This window comes from Acomys minous (assembly GCF_964271855.1).
Source record: "Acomys minous genome assembly, chromosome: 8".
Classification (NCBI taxonomy): Eukaryota; Metazoa; Chordata; class Mammalia; order Rodentia; family Muridae; genus Acomys; species Acomys minous.
This window is the reverse complement of record NC_140489.1, coordinates 43,967,792-43,983,479: the sequence shown is the minus strand read 5'-3', so window position 1 is coordinate 43,983,479 and position 15,688 is coordinate 43,967,792. Positions and strand designations below refer to the sequence as shown.

The 15,688-nt window shown below is 41.5% G+C and overlaps 1 protein-coding gene across 1 annotated transcript in view; it reads left to right on the top strand.

Annotated features, from left to right (window-relative positions):
• MNAT1 (MNAT1 component of CDK activating kinase) overlaps positions 1-15,688 on the top strand; it is a 157,754-nt gene that overhangs the window by 32,499 nt on the left and 109,567 nt on the right. The gene's annotated exons all lie outside the window — the stretch shown is intronic.

The following is a 15,688-nucleotide window of genomic DNA, read 5'->3' as shown; positions in this document are numbered from 1 at the left end:
CTTCATTGTGTCCCATATGTTTGAGTATGTTATATAATCATTTTCATTGAATTCTAAAAAATCTTACTTCTTCCTTAAATTCTGTCCTAACTTAATAGTCATTCAGTAGAGAGTTGTTCAGTTTCCATGAGTTTGTAAGCTTTCTGTTGTTTTTGTTGTTGATACCCAGCTTTAATCTGTGGTGGCTAGACAGGATGCAGGGTGTTAGTTCAGTTTTCTTGTATCTGTTGAGACTTGTTTTGTGACAGAGTATGTATGGTCAGTTTTGGAGAAAGTTCCATGAGATGTTGAGAAGATTTGTTTGATTTTTTGGATAAAATGTTTTATAAACATCTGTTAGGTCCATTTGGTTAATGATGCTACTTAGCACCAGCATTTCTTTGCTTAGTTTTTGTCTGGATGATTTGCCTATTGATGAGTATTTTCATCTTCTGCTATCAGTGTGTGTGAGGGTCAAAATGTAACTTAAACTGTAGTAGTGTTTCTTCTTATGAACTTGACTGTCCCTGTATTTGATGCATAGATGTTAAGAATTGAAATACTTTGGTGCATTTTTCCTTTGATGAGTTTGTAGTGTCCTTCCCTATATTTTGTGATTAATTTGACTTTGATGACTATTTTGTCAGATATTAAAATGGCTGCCCCAGCTTGCTTCTTAGGCCCATTTGTTTGGGATGTCTTTTTTCATCCTTTTACCCTGAGGTAATACCTCTCCTTGATGTATTTGATGTATCCTTGATGTCTGTCCTTGGTTGTGCTTCCTGTTTTGAGTTACTGGTCTGGCATTATTTGTTCCCTGTGTTTTCTTTGGTGTAGCTAACCTTTTAGGTTGGAATTTTCCTTCTAATGCCTTCTGTAGGGCTTGATTTATAGATAAATATTGCTTAAGCTTGGTTTTTTCATGGACTATCTTTTTTTCTCTATTGTGATTGAAAATTTTCTGGGTATAGGAGTCTGGGATGGCATCTGTAGCCTCTTAGAGTCTGTAGCTCATCTGTCTAGGCTCTTTTGGCCTTTAGATTCCCCATTGAGAAGTCAGGTATGATTGTATATGTCTGCCTTTATATGTTACTTGATCTTTTCCCTGCAGCTTTTATATTCTTTCTTTGTTCTGTAGTTTAGTTATTATGTGCCAAGTGGATTTTCTTTTCCAGTCTATTTGGTATTCTGTATGCTTCTTATACCTTGATAGACATGTCCTTCTTAAGGGACATTTTCTTCTATGATTTTGTTGAAATATTTTCTGTGCTTTTGACTTGTGATTCTTCTCCTTCCTCTATTCCTATTATTCTTATATTTGGTCTTTTCACAGTGTCCCAGATGTTTGTGCCAGAATTTTTTAGATTTAGCATTTTCTGTGACAGAAGTGTCCATTTCTTCTATTGTGTCTTCAATGCTTAAGAGTCTCTCTTTCATATCTTGTATTCTGTTGATGAGGCTTGCCTCTAAGGTTCCTGTTTGAGTTTATAAATTGTGATTATGATTATTATGATTATGACTATTGAGACAGGCTTTTACTATTTAGCCCTGACTGGCTTGGAAGTCACTGTATAAACCAGTTGAACTTATATCCATCTGCCTCTGCCTCTAGAGTGCTGGAATTAAAAGTGTGAATCACCATGCTTGGCTTATTTTTATTTTTATTCACATATATACATCTGTGTGTATATATACATGTGTGTGTGTGTGTGTGTGTGTGTGTGTGTTTGTGTTCACATTTCTCATGAGTATGGTAGAAGGGCGCATTGGATTCTTTGGAGCTGGAATTTCAGGCAGTTGGGGTTGCTGTGAACTAAACTTGGATACTCTGGAAGAGCTATAAGTGTTCTTAACTATTGATTATCTCTTTAGACCCTCATTAATTTTTTTTCCTAATAGCTCCAGTTGGTGAGTACTTATATATCTCTTACAGAGAAAGGGATTGAAACTTTGATCTAACCAGTGGACCGGACATTCTCCACAGTTGAGTGGAGAGTGGGACTGACTTTCACACGAACTCTGGTGCCCCATATTTGACAACGTCTCCTGGATGGGGAGGCCTGGTGGCACTCAGAGGAAGGATAGCAGGCTACCAAGAAGAGACTTGATACCCTGTGAGCATATACAGGGGGAGGAGGTCCCCCTCAGTCACAGTCATAGGGAAGGGGAGTAAGGGGAAAATGGGAGGGAGGGAGGAATGGGAGGATACAAGGGAGGGGATAACCATTGAGATGTAATATGAATAAATTAATAAAAAATATATAAAAAAATCTTGCCTGGTAGGACAGAACTAGCAGTGCTTCTCAACCTGTGGGTTATCACTCCTTTGGCAAACCTCTGTCTCCAAAAATATTTACATTAGAATTCATAACAGTAGCAAAATTACAATTATGCAATAACTTTATGGTTGGGGTCACCACAACATGAAGAACTGTACTAAAGGGTCGCAGCACTAGGAAGGTTGATAACCACTGAGCTAGGTCTTACTGATAAGGGACCTCTGCTCTTAAATCTCCATGCAATAAATAAATAAATAAATAAATAAATCAACATGCCGTCATTCTGTTTTTTCTCCTCTATATTAGACCGGTGACAAGGCCAGATATTGTTTCAAAGCGTTAATTTAGTTCCCATGCTTATAATGTTGAGTTACACTTTAAAGTTCTTTTCTTTGCCTATAAGAATATATATATATATAATATATACATATAATTTAATGAATAATGATAATTCAAGTACTTGAATGCTTGCTACCCAGATTAGGAATTAGAATAGTACTGATAAGTTTGAAGTCTGACCAAGAAAAGACTTGATACCCTATGAGCATATACAGGAGGAGGAGGTCCCCCTCAGTCACAGTCATAGGGGAGGGGAGTAAGGGGAAGTGGGAGGGAGGGAGGAATGGGAGGATACAAGGGAGGGGATAACCATTGAGAAGTAATATGAATAAATTAATAAAATATATTTAAAAGAAAAAAAAAGTTTGAAGTCTGTAGCCTATTGTATTTTTCCTCTTTCTGAGTAGATGATTGTTCCCTAAATTTACTTTTACTTTTCTTTTTCTTTTTTCTTTTTTTTTTTTAACATATTTTTATTGAAAATTAAAAATAATTCCTATTACATCTCATTTTCTATCCCATCCCATGCATCCTCCCATTCCTCCCTCCCTCCCACTTTCACCCCAATCCCCCTTCCCTATGACTGTGGCTGTGGGGGACCTCCTCCCCCTGAATATGGTGCTAGGGTATCAAGTCTTTTCTTGGTAGTCCTCTATCCTTCTTCCGAGTGCCATTGGGCCTCCCCCACAAAGGGACATGGCCAAATATGGGGCACCAGAGATCCTGTGAAAGTCAGTCCCCAGTCTCCACTTAGCTGTGGAGAATGTTCTGTCCCTTGGCTAGATCTGGGTAGGGGTTTGATGATGACTGCCCGTTTTGTCCATGGTTGGTGCCTTAGATCAAGCAGAATCCCTGGGCTCAGATTACTTTTCTTTTTCAATACACCACAAGTTACTAGCTTTTTGAGTAGTGTAATATTCAGCCTTTTATGTAAGTATATGCATTATATATGTGTGTTCTTTTTATTATGGTCAAAACATAGAACATTCAATGTGAAAACCACTGTTAAGTGAGCAGTTTACTAGCATGTATGTTCTCACAATGTGTGCAGAGCTCTAGAATATTTCATCTTCACTGACTGACAGTCTAGGACAACCTCTCAGTGGTAGAGCATGTGCCTAGCATGTGTAAAAACCTGCCTTTAAAAGGGAAATTCTTTAAAAAATATTTTTTTAGGTTGGGTCCGGTGGCACTGGTGGCAAATGCCTCTAATCCTAGCACTTGAGGAGGCAGATGCAAGCGGGTCTCTGTGAGTTTGAGGCCAGCCTGTTCTACAGAGTGAGTCCAGGACAGCCAAGGCTACACAGAGAAATTCTGTCTTGAAAAACCAAAAACCAACATATGTGTACACACACACACACACACACACACACACACACACACACACATACACATGAGACTTATTTTATATATATGTGTTTGCCTGTTTGCTTATATGTATGTGTACCATGTGTACACGTGCTGCTCATAGAGGCCAGAAGTGGGTATGGGATCCTCCTGGTTTTTTTTTGTCCCCAGAGACATCAAGGAGTTTGAGGATAGAAATCAAAAGTAACAGCAAAGCTCTGGGAGTGGCTGAGTAAACAAAGGAAATAAGGAAGCCACAATTGAAGAGCTCTGGTTATTTATTTACTAATTACATTTTCAATTTCTGATTAAGGTCTTGCTATGTAGCCCAGTCTGTCTTTGAACTCATGATTTTCTTGCCTGAGCTTCTCATGCATTGGGATTCACATTGAGTCTTTCGTTCCAACTTTTGAAAGTTAGAACTCTTAGGTTTGATATTTTTGTATTCATTGTGAATGTGCTACATTGATTCACCAAATATTTGTTCTGAACATGAGACTTAGGGTACAACAGTGAGCACAACATGGTCGTGGTAGTGCACACCTGTGATCCCAGTACTCAGGGAGGCAGAGGCAGGTGGATCTCTGAGTTCAAGGCCAGCCTGGTCTACAAAGGGAGCACGGGGTATCAAAGGCTACATAAAAATCAGACAAACAAAAAGAATAGCTCGGCAGAGGAAGGCATTCATAATGCAGGGCAGCAATTGCAAAGCTAAAGTAACTGACTGAGATTAGGGAATGGGGTACAGGGCACAAGTGCTGGGCGGGGCTGGTTAGTTAACAGTGGGGTGGTTTTTTCGTTTTGCTGTGAAGCAGTGCTGTTAGTATGGGGATAGAGGCAGCTAGATTGATGCAATCAGTGTTCTGAAGCGAAGGGATTTTTGTCTGATTACATTTTATACTAATTTATTTATTTAATTAAAAATTTTTTTTTCAAGACAGGGTTTCTCTGTGTTAGCCTTGGCTGTTCTGGACTCCCTTTGTAGACCAGGTTGGTCTCAAATTCATGGGGATCTGCCTGCCTCTGCCTCCTGAGTCCTGGGATTAAAGGCCTGTGCCGCCATGCCCAGCTTATACTAATTTATTATGAGGCTAGGTCACCAGCTCTGAGTGGCAGTTAGATTAGAAAGTTTATATATGAGGAAAGAAGAATATACAATATTTTTCTCAAAGAATAGGGAAATAAATATACTTAGAAAGTGTAGAAAGAATGTCTGGCAATGTTGATTAATTGAATCTAGTCTGTAGGATTACAGAAATATTTCCTCCAGCGAAGTCCAGCTGTTCAGATGCATCTGGATAGGTGGCTAGGCTTGATGGCTTCAGATGCCTATGGGACAGGTAGTAGAGCAGTGAGGAAGGAGTGTTAGATGTGCATTCTAAGTTTGTGTGTGCATGAAGTCAGGGCCATGAGCGGAATAGTGGCGGGGTCAGTGTAGGGGAGGCTTTTGGGAAGTCAGAGGTCATCCTCAGTGCAGCTCATCTGAAAAAGAGGAAGAGGTACTAGAGAGTGGACTCTTAGAAATGGAGATTGCAGGGGAGACAGCCACTAATGACTAGCTTGGGGGCTGAAGGTGGAGGTACGCGGAGTGGGTAGACTCATTGCCGTTAGGAAGCCAAGGAAGTGAGTGCCGGAATAATGGCTGGCTCACTTATGAGCACGCTTGAGTTGCCAACAATGGTGATGGGGGGGATATCAAGGCAGATACACAAAACTGTTGAGGGTGGAAAGAGTATTTCATAGCTGAGGTAAATGTGGGTTCCAGTTGTAGTATAGTACTGGTTGAAGTATCTGCAGAGAGAGGGAGACGGAAAAGGGGCGGGGGGGGGGGGGAGAGAGAGAGAGAGAAAGAGAGAGAGAGAGGGAGGGAGATCTGATCGTTGTCACATATGTATGGACAGAGTTGTGTGGTAGGTGCTAGACTGGCTTGACAGCAGGAAAGCATACCACCTACTGTGTAGGAAGGAGCTGTGCAGTGTTAAGAATCTTGAGTCCATGCTGTGCCTCAGGGGCTGAGCTCTTGCCTAGCACGTGGGAAGCCCTGCATGTGATTGCTAGCACAGTGTCCCACCCCAAAGTTAGAACTTGGGGCTGTGGCTTTAGGAAATTAGCTCTCTAGGTCATGCGTGCGTTTCTCCTTTTTATAATCCCATTGACTTACATGCAACACTTTTTAAAGAAGGTAGGCACATTACTTGGAGATGATTTTCCCTTATTTTTTATTTTGAAGGATGCACATGAACCCAGATATAGGCATTTGATTTGATGTTATATGCTATTGCATACTTTCAAGACCTCTTACATATTCAAATGCTATTCTTCTTATTCATTTATTTATTTGAGACAGGTTCTTGTGTAGCCCAGTTTGGCCTTGAATTTGCCATGTAGCTGAGGTTGGCCCTGAATTTCTGTCTCTTGTTTTTTCTTGAATAGTAGAATTACAAGTGTGTGCCCTCCTTCTCAGCTCCTTACCTCTTATAGGGCTTTTATGTATTTTATTTTATTTTGGTTTTTTTGAGACAGGGTTTCTGTGTGTAGACCAGGCTGTCCTGAAACTCAGAGATCCATCTGCTGCTGCCTCCCAAGTGCTGGGATTAAAGGTATGTACCACCACTGCCTGGCTTTTGAGACAGATTCTCACTATGTATCAGTGGCTGTCCGAGAAGTTGCTATGTAGATCAGGCTGGCCTAGAACTCAGAGAAATCCAGAGATTAAATGTGTGTGCCACCATGCTGGGCTATGTCAGAATTTTTAAAATTGCTATGGTTAACCTGGTGATCTCCCTGCCAACCTCTTTTCATAATATATATAGGAAAAGGATTATGGTTATCTCCACATAAAAGTGTGTGTTTTCAGCTTTGTTGACTATTATACAATCTGTTTCTATGTCACAAAGTATCTGCTGGAAATAAAATGTGGCATTGACAATACATATATAGGTGTGTTGTTTTGCAGACATTTAGCGGCAAGGTTAGGATAAGAAACAAAGTATGTGATAATAAATGTAATATATATATAAGATGGTTGTGCCAGTTGCTTGAGTTTAATGGGCCAGATTCCGACGGTAGGAGCTATCTAAAAGTTCATTTTTATTGGCAGTGCCCAAGGATTACCATATAGTCTTCTGTAAAAGTATCTTTTATTCATGTCTGTAATTGTCATTTCAGAGGCTTACTGCCTTTGTTTGCTAACCTAGGTCTAGGTTAGAATTTAGGGAGTCTAGAAGCTTCCAGAGCTAGGCCTAGGTTAGCAGGCAGTGAGCCTCTGAATTGACAGTTCTAGAGATGAATAAAAGATACTTTTGCATACAGAGCTCAACATGGTTGGAAGAATAACCCAACGTGATTGGAGAAGAAGAAAGCCCACCATCATTGCAGAAAGCAGAGGACATATGATAGAACCGTTGTAGAGGACAGGAGGCATCTGACAGAAAGCTGCAGAGCAGAAATTTGCTGGAGATTGTCTCCAGAGGTAGCATCAGTTCTTCAAGTTCAGCTGTTTCCAGAGGTAGCATCAGTTCCTCAAGTTTGGCTGACTGCCAGGAGAGACTCAGAGGTCCAGGAGCAGCGGAAGCCTCAATCCCAGAGCAAGGAAAACCACAGGAGCTTCTGAGACAGTGAACCATCACCAAATCACAAAGTTTTTGCCTATAGGTTCTACAGGTGATGAAAGACTGTGGGTTCTATCAAAATTGATAAAGATCTGATCCAAATAAGAGAAGCTTTTACATGAACGGCAGGATTCAGGAGGAAGAGACACAGAAAAACAGTGCAGAAAGCATATCTGCTCCCTACCCACCATGGAGACAGCTCAACAAACAGCTGAAGATGGACAGATCGTCCATCAGACTGCCAGATTGGAAAGCCTTCATGCTGAATGTACCCTTACTGAGGTCAGATGATCAGGACTGCAGTTATGAAGGATCATCACATCAATGGATTTTCATAAGAACATTTGGACCGTTAAGTTTGTAGGCTTGATAATTGTTCCTGTTGTAAATGTTAAGCTGTGTACAATTTTTGGCTTAAATAGGAAAGCGGAAGATGTAGAGGAATTTTAATTCAGAAGGAACATGGCTGTTCTGGCAAGAGGTCACATCCAAAGAACTTCTAAGTCTGTGTGATCAAGGTAGAATACAGACATGCCTTTAATTCTAGGAGACAGAGGCAAGTACATCTCTGAGTTCAAGGCCAGCCTGGATAGAGCAAGTTTCAGGTAAAGAAAGGCTAAGGTCCAGGCATGGTGGTACACACCTTTATCCCAGCACCTAGGACACAGAGGCAGGCAGATCTCTTGAGTTCTGGTCAGTCAGTTCGGTTGAGTCAGTGAGTTGAGAGGCAGTGCAGTGGAATTGAATTTGTGGTAGTTTAGTTTGTGAATTCAGAGGCAGTTTTACTGGGAGAATTTTATGGAGACATATTGAAGAGAGAACAAGCTAAATATAGGTGAAGACAGAACGAACCAGAGAATGAGAAGGAGCCAGAAGATTAGAACAGATTGCTCGAGATAGTATGAGAGAGAGACAAACCAGTTTGAATCAGTCAGCTTGGAGAGGAGTTTTGAGCCAGAACACTTGAGTTGAACCAGCCAGCCAGAGTTGAGGAAACTAAAAAGGGTGAGCTTATTCAGTAAGAAGTCTCGGAGGCTGAAAACATTCGAGACCTAGATTAGATTGTATGGAGGCTAAAGGCTGCCAGACTAGGCCTAGGTTAGCAGGTGGAGGCAGTAAGCCTCTGAAATGACAGTTACAGAATGAATAAAAGATACTTTTACATTCCTCATGCTCTTTACTGGGTTCTACTAATACGCTTTCAGACATTGTGGCAAAATACTTGAGAAAATCAACTTTAGAAGAATAAAAGGCTTATTTACTCAGTGTCAGAGGCTTCAGCCCATGGTTACTTGGTTCAGAGCTTTGAGCCCGTGGGGGCAGAGCAGAGCATCATGGTAGGAGCGCATGCTGGAGGAGACAAGAAGCATACAGAGGTGTTGATGCTTGCTTTTAAACTCTGTTTTATTTGGGGTATTGAAGCCTCTACCTTCCTTCCACTAACCCCTTAACCCTGAGTATGAGAGAGAATGTTAGTGGGGAGAGGGGACACAGACCTCTTTACTTCTCCTGGCTGTTTAGGGTCAACTGGTTTTTTGGGGGGCAAATCTCTACCAACAGCAAATGCAGCAAGCAGTCTCCTCCGAGCCACTGCGTTGAAACATTTCTCTCCATCTATCTCCAAACCATTGCACCATCTGTTCAAACTGCAACATGCCGCACGCCACCACTACAGACCACCTTTCTCTCTCTGGGTTCTCCTATTATCTTCCTCAGAGTCCTAGACCACGCCCCCTTCATGCCACATGAGGTACGCCATTAGCAGCTGGCAAAGACCACACCCTACACGACACGAGACAGTTATCAGCTCTGGACATACTAAAGCCCAAACTAAAATCTCACACTTGGAATTAAAACAAAAACATATTTATGTAACATAGCTGAGTTTACAAACAGCCCAAAACTTCCATTACAGAGCGGTACTTGGGAGATGGCTCAGGTGGTAAAGTGCTTGCCATGCAAGCGGAAAGACCTGGGCTTCTCTCTAAATTCCTTTCTTTAGGCTGGACATCAGCATCACACACTGAGGACAGACATAGACTTTTGGAGGATATCCAAGGTTTAAACCATAGCATGGGCCTAACCTGCCAATAAATAGTGTGCTGGTTTTGATTCTTTATGGAGTTCAGAGTTTCTATTCAATCTTACTATGCCCATGTACCCTTAGTGACATTAAGATTACTGCTCTAATTTCTCCTCCTTCCTCCTTGTCAGAGCAAGGAGCTGTAGAGGAGTCAGGTGAGTATACAGAGTCCTGGCTCAGGTCTAGCTCATAGTAGGTTTCTGTCCTCACCTGTGCTCACTTAGCTTGTTCCTAGATGTGTCTTAGGATAGACAAGCATGGTAGTTGGCAGAAGTTTCCAGTCCCTCTCAGACTTTCCAGAGGAAGTCAAGTAAAAACATCCCCTGCTCTGCAAAGTGCAATTGCCCATCTAGTCTGAGTTAGCGCATTCGTTGATGTAGATTTGATTTTCTGTCCTCTGCCAGTGCTCCTTTCTGAGGACTTACAGTGTTTGTGGGATCTTGAGTAATACTGTTATACCGCCACTTGCCAAGAGTCCTGCTTTATAGGAAAGGATTAAGGCAATGGGCCTCAGTTCATAAATCTATTGCTCAACTCAGTGATGCTCTCTCCACGATCCTCTGGTTGATAGAGAAGTTCTGCAGCTGAAAACAAGGCATGGTGACATACCCGTGAGCCAGCATCCACGAGGCAAAAGCAGATGGTGAGTTAGAAGCCATCCTGAGTTATACAGCAAGACTGTCTCAAAACGGGGAAGAAATTGAGGCGTCTGAGTGGAGGCAGTTGTCTGCAGGAATTGGCAGCATCCTCTAGCATCCTTATTACATACTTTGAACTTGTGGCCATTCTGTGGATAGCTATTGGGTGTCCTTAACAGATAGCATACATTAGTCCTTGAACACAGGGCTAAGAGTAGGGGTGCTCTCACTTGGTACCTTTATACTTCCGTTCCTGTAACTTTAGGCTATGTGAGCTTAGCGATCTTGTTACCATAGGGAAATGGCCCACTAGAGAGTAGGTACAGTGACAGCTTCTTTAAGATGTGCCTGCTGTCTGTTCACTTGGGGCAGCTTGTGCCAAAAGATTACTGGGGAAGCAAAAGAGCCACCATTTTAGCAATGGTTATCAACTCTCCTCATCCTCACAAGGGGTCAGGGAAGATTTTGCCCTCAAGGGAGCCACTGGAATGTCTCTTGGTGCTCCCAAAGCAATTACTGCTTAAATGTACAAGCATAGCAGCCGCAGCCTGCAAAGGGTGTAGAACCAGGCGTTTAGGGCTTTTAGAGATAAGGGTTTGGGTAAACATAATAGCAAGTTGCCATGCCAGCAGTTGTTGGCAGAGGATGAGGGGACTCTAGAGTGGGACAGTGCCAGTAATGGCCGGGAAATGTCCTGCAGCGTTGAGCTGGAGTGTGTTCCTGTCTTGAGAAAGTTTCCTGTGGAAAAGAGAAAGACTCCTTCCTTAATGGGCTCTTCTGCAAAGGGTTCCTTCTCTAAGAGACAAGTGTTTTGTTTTGTTTTTGTTTTTTGGATAGTTTAATTTATCTAAGCCACTCATTTTTCTATAGCATTTTATGATTGATTTGTAGAATCCATTTATAGTCTGAATAATTTATGTACTGTGGAAAAATTGCCTTCCTTTTGTGGCAGGGCTTTCAGTAGTATTGCATCCATCCTTTCACATAGAAATTAAATTTGTATAAAGTGAAATTTATCAGTCTTTTTTACATGATTTAAAGTTTGTTTTTGTTTTTTTTTTCCTTTATTAATTTATTCTTGTTACATCTCAATGGTTATCCCATCCCTTGTATCCTTCCATTCTTCCCTCCCTCCCATTTTCCCCTTATTCCCCTCCCCTATGACTGTTCCTGAGGGGGATTACCTCCCCCTGTATATGCTCATAGGGTATCAAGTCTCTTCTTGGTAACCTGCTGTCCTTCCTCTGAGTGCCACCAGATCTTCCCCTCCAGGGGACATGGTCAAAGGTGAGGCACCAGAGTATGTGAGGAAGTAATATCCCACTCTCCACTCTGTTGTGGAGAATGTTCTGTCCATTGGCTAGATCTGGGTAGGGGTTTAAGGTTTACTGCCTGTATTGTCCTTGGCTGGTGCCTTAGTTTGAGTGGGACCCCTGGATTTAAAGTTTTAAAGTTACCTTTAGGAAGTTCCTGCCCCAGTGTCTTCCAGTAATTAAATAAAAATTTAAAGTTTTCTCTTTTACTTGTTTGTTCACATGAAATTTATTTTTGTAGAGAGAAAGATAGAGATTTCCCCTCATCTAGAAAGCCAGTAGGGTCTCAAGCAGTTAACTTGTAGTATTCCTTTACACATTGATTATTATGCTTTCTCTTTTCTGTGTCAAATTATCAGGCATGCATGAATTCTTTTTTTTTTTAAATTTTTTATTTTAATACACAGTCTCACCATATAGTCCAAGCTATTCTGGAGCTCCCCAGATGTAGCCCAGGTTGGTGTTGAACTCACAATTTCCCTGTCTCAGCCTTCCAAGTGATGGGATTACAGGTATAAGCCACCCTACTCTTATGCTTTCTTATGCTTTTAAACCAGCATGTGCTGATATTTTGATGTTAACATCTTCCTGGGATGTCAATTTTACCTAAGAAAATATTTAATAATCAATACTTACTTGTTTTTTCAATATAATAAATAGGACCACTATAGGGACAAGTAAAATTTCCATTAGTTTTTTTAAAAGATAAAATATTATATTTTGTAGAAATGTTGACTTGAAAGAGGTTTGGGGGAACATTTGAGGTTGTGTCCTCAATCTTTTTGAAAACATATTATCCCCTGCTTTTTCAGAGTACCATTGGAAGAAAGAGTAGGATTACCTGACAGCAACTTTAATTTTTGTCAAAATATTCTTTTTATTGTTGTATTTGTAAATTGTGAGCAGAATGGCTCTTATTTTTTGTTTTGTTTTTCTTTTTTGGCTTTTCGAGACAGGGTCTCTCTGTGTAGCCTTGGTTGTCCTGGACTCACTTTGTAGACCAGGCTGGCCTCGAACTCACAGTCATCTACCTGCCTCTGCCTCCCAAGTGCTGGGATTAAAGGTGTGCGCCACCATGCCTGGCTCATTTTTGTTGTTCTTTATACTTTGTATTTTGAAATGTCAGTACTTTGTCTTTACGGCCATTACATTTCTCAAGACCCTGCTCATCCTGTTTCTTCTGGGTCCTTTCCCGTTTGTGATCTTTGCTATTAGAGTGGCTTGGAATTCTGGTCCCGATTGGTTCACTGAGTAGTCGCTGTAATAGTCATTGTTCACTGAGAGCATATCATGTACCTGGTGCATTTCTGAAACTGTAACCTATGGAAAACGTATAGTTTGATTATCACGAGAGAGGAAAGGTTGCCTGTGTGCAGGGTAAATAAGATACCTCCTGCTGCAAGCTAATATAGAGCAAGACTCTATCTCAAAACCCGCTGCCTTCTGCTGGCCACAGCCCTGCCAGGTGTTTTCCTTCTCTTTAAAACAGTTTAGCTTTACTTTATTTACTCCTGAGCTTGGGTTCTTCCTGTTTCAACCTCCTAAGTGGTAGGTTACAGTGGACACCATAGCTAGCTAGCTTTCTTGGTTGCTTGCCTGTTCCCTCCCTTCCTCCCTCCTTCTCTCCTTCCCTTCTTTCTTCCATCCTTCCTTCCTTCTTTCTTTTAAAAGGATCCCACTGTCTTCCTAAACCAAGTCTCAACCTCCTGAACTCAAGTAGTCCTCCTGCCTCAGCCTACAAAGCAGGTAGACTGTATGCACATGCCTTCTCCTCTGTTTGTAAATTTTTAAAAATGAAAATACAACTCAGAGCTGGTCATGGTAACTCAGATCTAATCCCAGGAATTGGGTGGGAGGCCGAGGCGTGGGGATTGCCATGAGGTCAGCCTGGGCTACACAATGAAATCATTACAAGCCTAGATTAAGAGAGTGAGACGCTGTCTTAAAAACTCCCACAGAAAGTGAATAAATATAAATTAGTCACACAAAACTAGGTATTGTAAAATGTAGAATTCAGTGCAGTTTATACATTTGTAGTATTGTGCAAGTCACCTCTCTAATTCCAAAACACTTTTATCCCCACCAGAGGAAACCCTGTACTGTTAAGCAGGTATTTCTTCTCCTCACTTCTAGTAACCATCAGTCTGTTTTCTTGCTTAGTCTACATTTTGCACAAAACAGGATTATGTAATGTGGCCTTTTGTGTCTTACTCCTTTCACTTGGTTCTTCTTCTGGTCGAATGATTCAATTGTGTTTAGACACCACAGTTTTTTCTTCTATTCATCTCTTGGTAGACATTTGGGCTCTGCCTTCCTTTGGTTGTTGTGAACACTGCTGTTTGTGAACGTGCCTGCACATGCGTTTGTTTGAGCACCTGTTTTTGGGTTTATGCTCAGGAGTAGAATTGCGTGGTCATGTAATAAGTCCTATTTTACTTCTTGATGAGCCACCAAGCTGTTTTCCATAACAGGTGAACTCTTACATTCCCACTAGTAATGTTTGAGGGATTGGATTTCTTTTTATTCTTGCTGACACTTGCACATTAAAACAAATTATAATCACCCTGTAGGTATAAAACAAAGTCATGGTTAATTCTTTATGTACCTTTGGTGAGTTGTCTATCTTTTTTGGAGATACGCCTTTTCAGTCTTAGGTGGTTTTCTTATCTTTTGCTCCTGAGTGGTAGGATTCTTCATCTGCTCCAGATAGCAGACCTTCATCTTTGTCTTTCCCATTTTATAGACTGCCATTTTGCTCCTGAGCAATATCTTCTGCTGCACAAATAACTTTTTTATTTTGCTTTTCAAGATAGAGTTTCTCTGTGTGGCCCTGGCTGTCCTGGAACTCCAGGCTGGCCCCAAACTCAGAGATTGCTTTCCTCTGCCTTCTGAGTGCTGGGATTAAAGGTGTGCTCCATCATACCTGGCTCCTGTGCAGATACTTTAAAAAAAAAATTGTGCATGTGAGAGAGAGAAGAGTGAGACAGAGAGAAAGAGAGAGAGGAAAGAGGAGGAGGAGGGTGAGGAGGAGGAGGAGGAGGAGGAGGAGGAGGAGGAGACGACAGACCCCCTGGAGCTGTAGTTGGAGGTGATTGTGAGATATGTGCTGTGGTTGCTGAGACCTGAACCTCAGTCTGCTGGAAGAACAGCAAGTGCTCTTACTGTGGAGCCCTCTCTCCAGCCCTGCCATACAAATTCTTAAAAGTTTGATGAATTTCAGATGGTCTGTCTTTTTCTTTTGTTGCTGTGTTTTTGGTGCTATATGGAAGAGTCCCTGATCATGGCCTGAGTTTACCCTCAGTGTTACTAGTGTTCTATTTCTGTTGTTAATGTATTTTAAGTGAAGTTTTGTACATGGACTGCTCAGTCTTCTGCATGTGGGTTTTCATTATTTTTTGAGTGGGGGAGGCCAGAAACTACAAATGCTTTTGCTTTCAGCATAGCAGGCACAAACAGGTGTTTTCTCTTTGGTTCCTGTTGGGTAAAGGGCTGGTTTGGCCGGGGCTGGAAGCAGGAGAAGCTGGAGGCTGCACTAATGAAGCCAAAAGAAAGCTGGAGTCAGGCCAGCAGGAAGGGGCTTGGCAGGGCTGTGGACCAGCAGAACAGGGAGAAGATTTTTGGGGTTGGGTTTTGCTCTATAAACCAGCTTAATATAGAACTCACTGTATATCTTCACACTTTCCAAGACGTATTTTGGGCTCAAATTCATGGAGATGCTCCTGCCTCAGCATCCCAAGTTCTGGGAATTATAGATGTGGGTACCATTCATGAAAGAAAAACAAAATCTGACACCAATAAGTCATTCTGAAGAGGAAGGGTGTCATCTTGGCCTTTAAAAAAGAAGGGAGAACCTTAACTATGTCTTTGAAAGTGTACATATAACTGGCATTTTAGACCTTTTCAGCAATTTTTTTTTGGTGTGTGTATGCTGCAAAATAAAATTTTTGTTTGAAAGAATTCCCAGGAATGTTGCAGGCAAGTGATTGCTCACCTACTGCCGACCTGGAGGTCATGCGCCAGAGAAATACAACTATCAACTATCAACTGTTCTTGTGTTCTTTTGTGTGTTTAGTTTCCATGTCTGTAGTGTATAACTACA